General features: G+C 31.7%; 1 protein-coding gene across 1 annotated transcript in view; it reads left to right on the top strand.

Annotated features, from left to right (window-relative positions):
* Window positions 1-3,834: 3,834 nt before the first annotated feature.
* LOC111036156 (solute carrier organic anion transporter family member 3A1) overlaps window positions 3,835-12,977 on the top strand; it is a 44,021-nt gene continuing 34,878 nt past the window's right edge. Inside the window, exon 1 of the mRNA XM_022318078.1 lies at window positions 3,835-4,512. The gene's annotated coding sequence lies outside the window, so the exon portion shown is untranslated. The remainder of the gene's footprint in view (window positions 4,513-12,977) is intronic.

Genomic DNA, 12,977 nt, shown 5'->3' with positions numbered 1-12,977 from the left:
ATTACATCTATATAATACAACCACTTTTTCACAAGTTCGATTTTTAAATTAGTTTGATACGTATGAGCCAGCTGCAAAATGTAATTTAAAACACAGCGTAAGTACATTGTTTCTATTGTAACGAATTAGTATAACATATAATAATATAATACAATGGCGAATGATTATAATATTATAATATGTAGGGACGTACATTAAAAAAAAAAACAATGCATTTGTATATTTTCACCGAAGTTACCGTGATATTAATTTATATGTGGACCACGTCTTACGTGGCGTATACGAAAACGAGGGTCGGGTGTAATATATTATTAATTTAAGTTTGAACACTATAAATTAATAAACAAGTAATTTTTATAAATGCAATAGAGCAGAGTTTGGTTTACTGAAATAAAAACGGTCGAGGCTTTGTTAATAAATAGGTTCTTTGAAAATGTGTTAATCGTCTTATAGAATATTCTGACTGAAGCAAAGGATGTGTCGTATATTATGCACATTTCGTCGTTAACACACTCACACTCACTAAGATCTAAGACAACGTGTAGTTAATTCTTTTGCGAACCTTTTTTTTCATAAAAAGCTATAAATAATTTACGAGCTTTTTAGTTCGCCTGATAGGAATTTTTTTAATCGACTGCTCATTCCTACTATGGTTCTTTAAACAGGTAATAATTGGATTTTTGCACTAGATTCCCTAAATGCAAGTTAAGGCTACACAATATATTCAATAATATATGGAGAAGAAGTATAATTAAGTTTTAATAAAACTGATATCGTCATATTATTATTATGTGTTGAAATAAACAAATTACTGCCATTATAAAATTTAAAAAAACACCTTAGTATGCAGTTAATGTAATATGTATAATAATATAATTTAGTCGAACTTTTTGATTCTAATCTTTTTAACTATACTACTTACATGGTGTAAAATAAAAAAAAATAATAATGTTTTATTACAAAATAAATGTATTATCCTCTAAGTGTCTAAGGTGATTGATTACGAAAATAGCTATGACCAAGTTGTTGTTGTTGTCAAGTTGGATAAGATTTTCTTTAAAATCGATACTTGAACCTCGTAGTGCGTAAAAGTCGTCTTTAGAAATATTACATGACCTCGGCACAATATAAGTACAGTATGCTGCATGTAATCTGCATTTTGGCGACTTTTCAAATAACTCTCCGTTACGCGTCTTGGTATGTGAATACATTAGCACATAAATTTAACCTGTCTCACTGATTGCAGGGTATATAGGTAAGTCTTGCTATTATGCCGGGGTCGGTATATTGGTATAACTTATGATATTCTCTATAAAATGCATTGCGAAAAATTCATCTCTTATTAGATGCATACGCAATAATATTTAATATATATTTGAGGGCATTGACATTTTTTTTTTTGCAATCTGAGTGCAGTTCAACAGGTTTTAATGTAATTTTTGTTGATTTGATATTTTAGATGTAAATAAAGCATTTAGGACTGTGCACAATTATTATTAATTATTAACTATTGCTCATCGATCAGTAGGAATGGAGATAATTTAAATGATTATTATATAATGGGAAAACACTCCTGAGGTATTTCTCAGATATGAAAATCATCTATTGATATACATCTTAGAGATAAATCTCCCAAAAAAGTTGATACATGGCCAAACAACTAGCATAGTTTATAATTTACCAATTGGTAAAAAAAATTCTAATTAAGAAATTATGTCCATACTTGTCAGAATATCTGTTTAACGACATCAACAGATGCCGTCGAGGAAAATTTTCACTGATCGCATAATATACCACAAACAGGCACGGATGTATTGCTATAGCCTATATTGCTATAGCCATGACGACTCGGTCCAGAGGTCTAATCTTTATAATAGGTATAAAATGTACGAGTACATATTATTATAATGTTTATAGATGAGAACGAAACTGCTGAGTCTGATCAGAGCCAACGCCTGTGTTAAATCCTAATTTGAGGTTAGAATTGGGTACCTACAATAATATAAATATATATTAATAATATACGTATCGTGTATAGGTATAGGCATGGACATAACTTTAGAATTTAATCAGGGGATAATCCTAGAAAATCCAAGTTGAAAATCCATTACCTGACATCATGAACGTCACTACTTACTAGTAACAGGGAGTCATGTAAGATTAAATTTGAAAATAAATCATTGAGTAAAAGCGCCTCCCCCCCGTCATAAAAAATAAAATGCCAACAATAAAATAAGTATAATATATAATACCTAATATATTTTATAACTTCATTACACCTCAGTTTAGATGAAAATGTTCATTAGATAATTCTCTTTCTATTGCTATATATCCGTTATAGAAACATCTCCCTGATGTATATGACGTTTTGATTCTCCTTGTGCTTGGTATATCCACAGTGCCTATTTATATATCATATACCTACAAATGTAATAATTAATTATTAATCATTTTACATAAAGAATTCATCATAACAGTTTTTTTTTTTGCAAATATTTGGTTTTTAACCAGTAGGTGCTAAACAAATAAAACCGTATATGGAGGGCCTAAACACGTTTATGTCCTGGCTAAACTAGGTATGTCCTGGCTAGACTCTCTCCCTAGCCACTTTAGTTGCACACCTTACTCCGATGGGTATAGCACATACGTGTCGAGGAACCAAGTTTGAGCTTGTGCCATACAGTCATAGACCTAGATTTATAGTGATAACTGATAATAAACATATAGATCATATACGTCTCTAAAATGCGTTAAAGTTGTGCGTCGTGTACTCAATGCGTAAACACATGTAACTTATTAATACACGAGGGGAGCGGAACGAGCACTGCAACTCTCGTCAGGTTTTGGTGCAGTATAAATTATAGCTGCTTCAGCAGTCGTATGTATATTGTATAGGTTTTACAATGATGGTATATAAAATAACTATACTTCAATAGATAGGCACATCGTGGGGTGCACGAGTGGACGGATGCAGGTACCTACATACATGGCAACGTATACAATTATTATCGTATTTCGAGTCCTGCGATGGCGGACGAAATATAACTGCGATTCGGTGGATATAGAAAGTATCGCCGTCAACCACGGCACGTCTACACAATTATTTTGTGTATACCGTCCAATTATTACACTATGTAGGCAGTCATTATAATTATGATGCTATACGCACCGTGCATTGGGATTGTTGTAGTGAACGATAATATTATCATCGTAAAGATCGGCTGCTCTTCGGAGTGGTGAAAACTCTACGAAGAAAAGTGCAGAAAGAAAGCATCGTCGGGAAAACAGAAAACTCGTTATCTCGGAAACTTTGAGGCATGATGTGGCGCTGTGGAAACGAGACGATTTGTAGCGAGAGACGGAGAGATGGACAGAGGAGAGAGATGAGAGTTGAAACGAGAGTATGTGTGAGAGAGAGAGAGAGAGATAGCTAGTGGATAACGAAAGGGGAGAAAGAGACGAACGAATAGAGAGAGGGAAACAAGAGAGAAAACACCAAAGTCGCGAACCGACGGACCCAAGACATGTAAACCCACACGGCTACCGGTGAGAGTGGAAAATTACAATAATAGTGTGTATAATATATACACTCCATATTATTATTATGACAATCGCGCGTGACGGCGGGGTGGGTGGCGGTGTGGTGGGGGATGAGGAGGCGACGGAGCGCCGGTCACCGTATAAATACTAGCGGCGGACAGGATGTGAAAAAAGCGGCGGCGGTGGAGGCAACTTGGGCGGCGTCGGCGGCCGAGGATATTTTGTATCTCGTCACGTGGCAACGCCGCGGCCGTCGCCGAGCGGCGCACCAACACCATCTGGATCGAAGCCGGCCAAGCACGAAGGTCGTCTGTGGGTCGCGCGGCGGCGGTGGCGGCGGCTCGGCTTCGCCGGCAAACCGACACCGTACCGAGCGAGCGCGCCGCCGCCGATCGCAGTAGCAGTGCTCCGGTCGTCCAGACCTCCCGACACACTCGCGCGCATGCTCTTCCAAACCGCCGCCGCCACCGCCACCGCCGTCCGGGGCGAATGATAATAACAATAACAATAACAATAATAATAATAATACAAATAATCACAACAGTAACAACACATACACACACATAGTACACGGCGCACAGAGAGCGTTATATTTTTTGAAGCTCTCGTTTGTTCTTTCGTCCAGCTCATCGGAAGTAATATAAAATTGGATATTTACCTGCTGAAAGTTCGATAGGCATAATAATATTATACTATATCATACTTAAAACATTCTTGGAAAAATCTTTTTGACGGTTTGTCGCGAGTGCATACAAGTATAGTCCAAACGATAAACAGATAAATAAAATATCATAGCGACAGCTTCCGCTGCACACAAGCGAGGCGACAGACGCGCACTGTCGGTGCGGGGCAGTACATCGGGATCGGGATCGGTCACGAGCTGCAGCAGCGAGGAGCGGAACAGCATCAGCACCAGCAACAGCCAAAGTTCTGGTGCCCGGTCAGTGGAACCCAAGATCACGATGACAACAGGTTAGTCGAAACCATCATTCTCAAATATGAGTTTTGGGGGGCTGGGCAAACGTGGTTAGGTAACGGAGGTAACGAAGGCTCCGTTGTAAAAATCGGTAGGTATTTTAAATGTTCTTGCGAGTCGACGATCTTTATAGTATAGAAGGTGCACAGCAAATAATATAATACAAAACCTAGCCCCAGGGGTTGCATCGAGCGCCTTCCCCTTCCCTCCAGGTGGTTCTGAAAGAAGGGGGGGGATAGTTTGGTTTTAAAAATATTTTAAAAACATTGTTGTACTTTCAAAAAACATGACGAAAAAATACCACAACCGGCGTATTATTCCACGTGGGAAACGCTATATATATATATATTTAATTTATATACAAACATTTACGTAGGTACGCAGCAGCTCTGTGTACGGGTTTTCAAGGTTTTCGAAGTGCGCGCGCGCGCGCCGGCGACTGTATCGCCGGCGTTTAGAGTCGCACGCCGGTGTCACATCGTTTTGTATACTCGGTGTGCGGTAACCCGTGGCAACGCGGTCGTAAACGTATATATTACGCCGCGTTCAGCCGTCGGTCGTGCGACTCGGCAGTAAAAAATAATAATATTATAATAATGCACACGGACGACACGCACGCCGTATTATATATATTATGCGACGACCATCGTAGTTATATGCGTACGGTGTCCGAGTGATGCCAAAAACGGTATTAAACCTCGAAATACGGTATATTTCCATAACGGCGATCGTGGACTCGTGGTTCCGAGCACGGGGAAAAATAAAAAACCGAAAATACGGCGTGTTGCCTAACCTAATCGCCGCCACGACGCACGCGCGTTTTGCCCCCTCGTGCCCCTGCCAAAAGCCTGCGGGAGTAATAACCCCGCGCGGCGGCGATACCACCGTTGGTGCGAGTGTATTATAAGAAACTACCCTAGTTGGCAACGGTTTCATTGTTATTATTTGTATAGGCAGGTATACCATGGTCAGCGCGAAGGGTTGAACTTGTACACGCGCTCTGGACAGAAGCGGTAGCGTACACGTGTGCACGTGTGAAACTACCAGGGGTGGTTTTTCGGTAGGGGGACAAGGGGAGGATGTATAGCCTCCCGATGGCCTTTTTTTCGTATTTTTTATGTTAATATTATATATTATTGGTTTCTTTTATACTGAAAATAATTTGAATAATAATAATACTATTATTTTTTTATTGTTCTTTGATAAAATATGAACCGCAATTTATCATGACAAAATAATTTTTTTTTCTATTAGAAAAATTATTAAGGTAGAGTTGTTGTAGAGGTAAATACTATACCTATTCAATGTGATTTAGGCTAAAAAAAAGGTTGCTTAAATTATCTAAGTATTAAATTAACAGCTAAAACATAAGACATTTATATCACAAAGTATAAACTAAAACTTTTTAGATGTTGTTTTTCATTCATTTTATAGATCAATCAAAAATCAAGCGTTGATTTAAAACTTAAATTTTTTTAATTATTTTGATATTCTGCGGTTGTTTCGATGTCTTGGCTAAGGGCTGTAAATATAATCCCAAGTATTAGATAAACCGACGGAAAAATGTATTAATTTAGGTACTAATTTATGACCTTGGCTTAAGTTTTTAATAAATTAATTGATCTATAAATATTAAATTATGTTTTTAATGATCAGAGTGAATGTTAAAAAATCAGTCTTATCCCTTCCATTCCCGAAATCATCTGACTCCATTTTGAGGGAAACGTGGTTGTTGTTTATTTTTTTTTTTGTATTTTTTGAATCCAGATTTATTGGAAATACCATGTATTTAGCACCTTTTAATATATTATTTTAAGCACAAAAGTAGTGATATTACTAGTTATGAATTACCGCATTAGGGACTAAGACATTTTCAAACGATTTTCTACGATTTCCTTTTAGGTTCATTAAAACTGTGAAAACTGCTCAAAAACGACTATAGTGATGCGTTGGGACTTCTATTTGTAGTAAAATAAACAATTTGACATATCTACATAGTTTGTTGAACCGGGTGAAAAATATTTAACACTATAAAATGTATAGGCAGTATATTCGTATAGCTCAATACGTAATCATATTACCTATGCTACATATATACGTGACATTTGCGACGTAGTGAGTTTCTTCATTATATTTTATATAATTTTGTTTTTCTTCTTTATTAATTACTCGGTGGAATTATTTGTTGACTCTTATTCAAAGGATGTTTTTTGAAACTTATTTAAACGTTCAAAGACGTTACGTAAACCAATGTCTGGTAGAATGTTTTTGTAGCATAATTGAATTTGTAAAAAAACCGTATCAAACTTTAATATTAATCGTTCGTTACATCATCCGCCAAATGTTTCATATTAATTGTCTAAAAATATTACGTTAGGTTTTTCGCACATGTGTTATTTGACACACACACACCATTATTATAATTTATATTTTATACTGTAAATAAATAATCGTAAGAATAATTGCATATTAATTATTAAAATATGTCGAGTATAATTAAATATGCTATTCGAGCAATCAAATGATTAATATTTCAAAATATTATAAATATTTGGTTATGTTTAATTTGGTCAACTGTTATGTGCACTTATTAGCTGAATGATTTTGTAAATAAATTGTAAAAATTAAAATACAATTTTCGTCATATGTTTTTTTTGAATTTTGTTGATAATGTTAATTAAATCGTACTGGACGTTGGTGTTTTATGTTTTAAGTTGTTTATCACATAATCAATATAACTCAATATTATACAGTTTACGTTTTTATACCAAAAATTAATTATTTACTGACGATTGCTTGACTGACTCAGCTGTTATGAATAATGATTTAATATAATATGTATTGAGTATCAAATGAAGCTGTACTAAATAATAAATCAATAAAGAATCAAACTATTGTGATTTTCAGACTACATGTAGAAGAAAAAATGATCATTAGTGTATATTTTCAATCTAGTGAATATAGTTCATCATTTATTAATTTTTTTATTTTATCATGCATTAATAATAAATAATAATTACGTAATAAAAAGAAAAAACGATTGTATTTTCAGTATGAAACTATATTTAAATATCTATAATTGTTTTTGTTCTTAATTTCTGATTTATATAGACAGTAACATCAAAAAATTTAAATAATTGTTTTTTTTATTAAAAAAATAAGTTGAATGAGACAATAAAAAAAATGTGTTTATTTTAAAACGTTTAACATTTAATACAATGACTTTAAGGTCAAACAAAAGTGATAAAAGTTGTCTTCAGAAGAAATAAAATATTCTTTTATTGTTTTCAAGATTCATATACATGCTGTAAATCACATATTAAAAAACTATGCTAACAACATTCTGAGTTATGTATTTTTTTATATTATTGTCCAGATTGTCCTTGAAAAGAGAAAAAAATCAATTCAATCTCCAATATTTTTTTATCCATAATCTATATATAGTAGGTTATATATGAAAAGTGTATAATTTTACTGTGTATAGTTTAGATAAGGAAGTAAAAACTAAGTTAAAATATGTTTAGATGAAAAGGATATTTGATAGGTGCTGTACCTATATGAAGGATAGAAACAATTAAAGTTCCTACATTTCAAACAATTTTGCTAAATAATTTTACTATAGACTGCAACGATCAAAGATAATATTATGATGGTAAACAAAATATAGTATTATGTTATAAATGTCTAAAGTGATTAAATATAGTAAAATGTTTTATGCAATGATTATATTTGGTGATTAATATTTGTAAAACTCGATCTATTCTTCGGTCTTTATTGCGTGTGCTTAAGTTAGTAATTCCAAATTGATTTTCTAAAATAAACTGTGTTCATATCATAAGCGATCGCCACATCGGCTTTAAATTTAAAGCATTGTTCATTTCTAACAATCCTTTAGGACTTTATAAGATAAATCTGGGAGAATCGACGGATTATAAAGGTACTTTTTTTTTGTTAGATAAATTAACTTTCTCGAAAACATTTTAATGTGGGATTCACTAAGTAGATTGGTTGAAAGCCAAGGATATAAAATAAAAGACACTAAGCTATGTAAACAAAAATGTTAAAACATAATATGCTGACGAAAAAAATATAATAATAACAAAAAAAATGTATTACTTAACTAAAAAAAAAAACCGCTTATTTTATTAAAATATTTTATACCTGTTCAATAAAATAATATAATATATACACCGTTTTTATTTGATAAGTGAAAATAAACTAAAGTTGAAGTATGTACACATTTAAATATTGTACATTATAGATTCCAAGACAAGTAGTTCTATAGTCCATTTATTACATACCTAATCATTATTTTTTTATAACGATGGTAGGTGTAACTTTACTTATCATTAATAATAATTAGGTTGTGTATTTATTCTAAAAGGCATTTGAGCTGTGGTTTTATGATACGCTTACGTTTAGTTACAAATAATACGATTATAGGTACATAATAATTTACATAGCAAGTCACTGTATTAGGAATTGAGGAAATTAATGTCTTATTTTATTAGCTAGCTACAAATTACAATACGTGATATGGTGGCCTAGTGTGGTATGGTGGTTTTATTCAGTCACGTTTGGTTTCTAAGAGCAAGCATCGGCCAGTGTCACTAGTTTCCGGATGGGTGGCCATCCATCTGGATTTTTAGTGACAAATTCTTGCCACACACACACGTGTTCTAACCAACAGTACCCTCCAACACAGTAATAAACCTACTAAACTTTCAAACAGCCAATTGATATAGTTGCCGGGCTTCATATTAATAAATAAAAAACTCTGTATGATGTTAAGTTTTTAAAATATTAAAATAACTGTATGCTTTTCGATCATTTTTCATTGCAGAACCACAAAAAACTTGTTGAAATTAAATGGTAATTTATCAATATTTAATTCTGATATGGTACATCTATCAATATTGGATCCATATAATATATTATTACGTCCTTAAGTTATTTGGTTTAGAAAGCCATCGTAACTTTTTAATTAAGAGCGACGAGATAGTGCATAATTTAAACAGTACTTAAAAATAACGCGAATTGCTTTTTATTTATACATTTTCGAGATTTTAAATACAGACACTAAAATGAGATGTAATTAATCGCAATGGCTATTTTAGAAGGAGGTTTGGAACAGTAGAGTCAGTCCAAATTTTAAACAAAACTTTAAATTGCAAAGCGTACTAAAAGTAATACCACTAAAAATGATAGCATCAAAGCGATTATAATATGTAATAATTATTATATTACAGTTAATAAAATAAAATAAAAAGTATAATTGATCATACATTTTAAACTTATTTTTGTGGTCTGTTATTAATTATTTCTTTTCTCCATATTTTTCATAATGTACCAAATAATAAATAAAGTGTATCATTACACAGTATTAATAATTAAGTGAACATTAAATTAAATTAAAAATTCAATAAATATGTTATTAACTACATATTATGAAAATGTACTTTCCCCTTGTGGTTGGATATTTTAAAATTAAAAATGATAACACAAGGGTATTTTAGAAACTTTCAAATACTGATATAAAAGTATATATTTTTTACATAAACAATGCTTAAGTTTTCGTTTGAATTATAAACATGATTTTATAATCTTTATTTAATTTCTTAAATACATTAGGTTTAACCTTCTTTTCTAGATCGTGCTATAGGCTGATAATAGGTATGAAAAAACGGTTTCATGTTTTTTCAACTTATTCACATCATTTTCTACCACTTCTAAAAGTAGACCTTACGATTTTGGTTCAAGAGCATTCTCACGAAGACCTTGGTACACAACTGATAGGAGCGAGATGGGCATACTTTAAAAAATGTATGGACATCGAGATCGAAGCCTGGTTTAATTGTTTTTAGTGTAGTAACAATATTGGCCTCCCACTATAATAGTTTCTAAATCATTTCGAACCATAAAACTAGATATTGCTTGTTGATTTTAAATAATTTTAATCATAATTGTTTGTCACCTATATTATAGGTAACACGTTAAATATATATTTTCTCACATAGGTTTACTTCCGGATTCTATGAAATCAGATTTCTGTGTTATCAGTTATTAGCACATAAACATTTTAACACATTTTGTTAAAACCACTCTAAAGGTTTCTAAAATATTTGAAGACTTTACAAAATGTTGTGGCTTATAAATAAAATAATAGTTTGTAATAAAGGTCCCTTCCTTTTAATGTTCATAAAATCTAACTGTCTATTATATTAATATATTGATCGACCACCCATAAAACCTATGTTTACATTAAGTATATCACATCGTACATGTACCTTTTGAATTATGAGATAGTTACACGCTTTGCATGTATAGTTATAAAAACCGCTGTTCCAACTATTCAATGGAAAAATAAATAATATTGATATTTTGATAAACATAATATATAATATAATTTATTTATAAATGGCTAATGACCTAGTTGTAGAAGCCAAAACACGGTTTTCACGACCAATAAAAAAATATACGTATATTATATACTTGTTTTTACAAAGTATAGTGTGATGGAAATTTAAAAAAGTAGAAAGACGCGCAACAAGTCTACTGCTTTTTACAAATTAAAACATTAAATCAACCTCAATTTTAATAACGTCTAATTAAAAGGGAATTTAAAAATAAATCTTTGCGTTGCCAAGAATACAAAACATTTTTCGATAAAATAAAACAACGTATTATTCCTAATATTGTACTTAACCAATCTCAAATGTTTATTCCGTGGGACAGTTGTATAATTATATGTTGGTATAAACAAATCGACAAGACTTGGTCAACGCTTTTAATGTTATGAATTATGAAAAAAGTGAAAATATAAAATAATTTAATTACGTACTAAACATTAAAAAAAAATTAAAACATGAATATTGTACCATTTATAACTATTTTAGCTCTGAAAATAATATACATATTACATACTACGTAATATTCAAATATAATATGTAACTGACGATTAAATTTGTATGTTGTTGTAAACATCGTTATTCGTTCTTATTCCCATGTACTTATCTCGGTAATAACTAATTAGTATTATATTTTAACAGTGTAAGAAAATCGCAATAAACAAAACAAACTGCTGTAAAATAAATAACCACTTAAAGTGATACTATTATTTCAGAACTTTTTTAAACTTTTAACCTGGAATTGTACATTTTCCATCAATTATTTAAAAACCAAGGATTGAATGTAATTGATATACTTATTATTATAAGTGAGTGACTTTGTCATAGCAAATGGTAATATATAATTTTTCTTAAGTATATTATAATTTATAACTAACAAAAAAATAATACACAAATCGGTTCAATGAATTTACTATTTTAATTAAAGAATTCACGATCTTCAATTTTGTTTACAAAGCTTACTTAAGTAATGAAATTATAGTAATATAATAGAGTCCATCAGAACTTTTGTCGTTTATTTTTTATAATTTTCGTGTTGGATGACATATTTTGTTAATATGTCTCACAACACTAAAAAAAAGTTTGGTTCTTATGTTTAACTGCTTCTAATTAAAAGTAAAATGAAAAAAAAAGAGTAATTCCCGGTTTTCGGTATAATATCTCCGACAACTATCTAATTGTACACTAGCATAGGCTTCGATAAAAATAATACATCAATATCATAGTGTTGTGCGTGATTGGACATACAGCTATATGGCTGTTAAATCTCTTCAGAGAATTGTCACGATTGAGTTTGCATTCTTAGACACTGTACACTTTTATTTAATTTTAATGAGTCCTTGAACTACGATTAAACGTGTAGGTGCCGACGATTGTAATTTGTTAGTACGTAATGTATAATATAATTTAATATTATTAAAATACAAAACATATTCTATATTATTTGATTGTAAGTACGTAAGTGTTTACTTGTATCTATACGTATTGGTGGCTGTATATTGTTATCGATGATCGTGACTTTTTTTTTTACATTATACATTAACTAATTAAAAACTAGAACGCATTTTACCAAACAAAGTCGTTACTAGATGCCCCCTCCCCCACCACCATATGACATGGGCATGGATCAAATACTCCATTGACTTTGATTTTAGATATTATATTCTATTGCGTTGCTCTATTAATTACTATTATACCTAGCTGTAATAATTATTGTTTAAAGTGATTAAGACTTGATACGTGTATAGTAATACATGTAACATTTACTAACACACACACACACACATACACATACACACACACACACAAATAGGGCTGCACACATTTAGTATTATTAGGTATATTATATATTATAATAATACGTGTCATATGTAACTATAATACTTTATAAACGAATAAAAAATTTAAATTTATACATCAATTTTAATAATGGTTACACGCTCGTGGAGTCGAGCGGACGGTGACACAGTGGCTATGCACTTAGAGACAATAACAGACTACACGGCGCATGGAAAACTCCGAAATAGAAATCGGATAAAATGACCGAGAACGAA

The sequence above is a fragment of the Myzus persicae genome, unplaced genomic scaffold (assembly GCF_001856785.1).
Source record: "Myzus persicae strain clone G006 unplaced genomic scaffold, MPER_G0061.0, whole genome shotgun sequence".
Lineage (NCBI taxonomy): Eukaryota > Metazoa > Arthropoda > Insecta > Hemiptera > Aphididae > Myzus > Myzus persicae.
The sequence above is the reverse complement of the archived record's forward strand: the minus strand, read 5'-3'. Positions and strand labels throughout refer to the sequence as shown.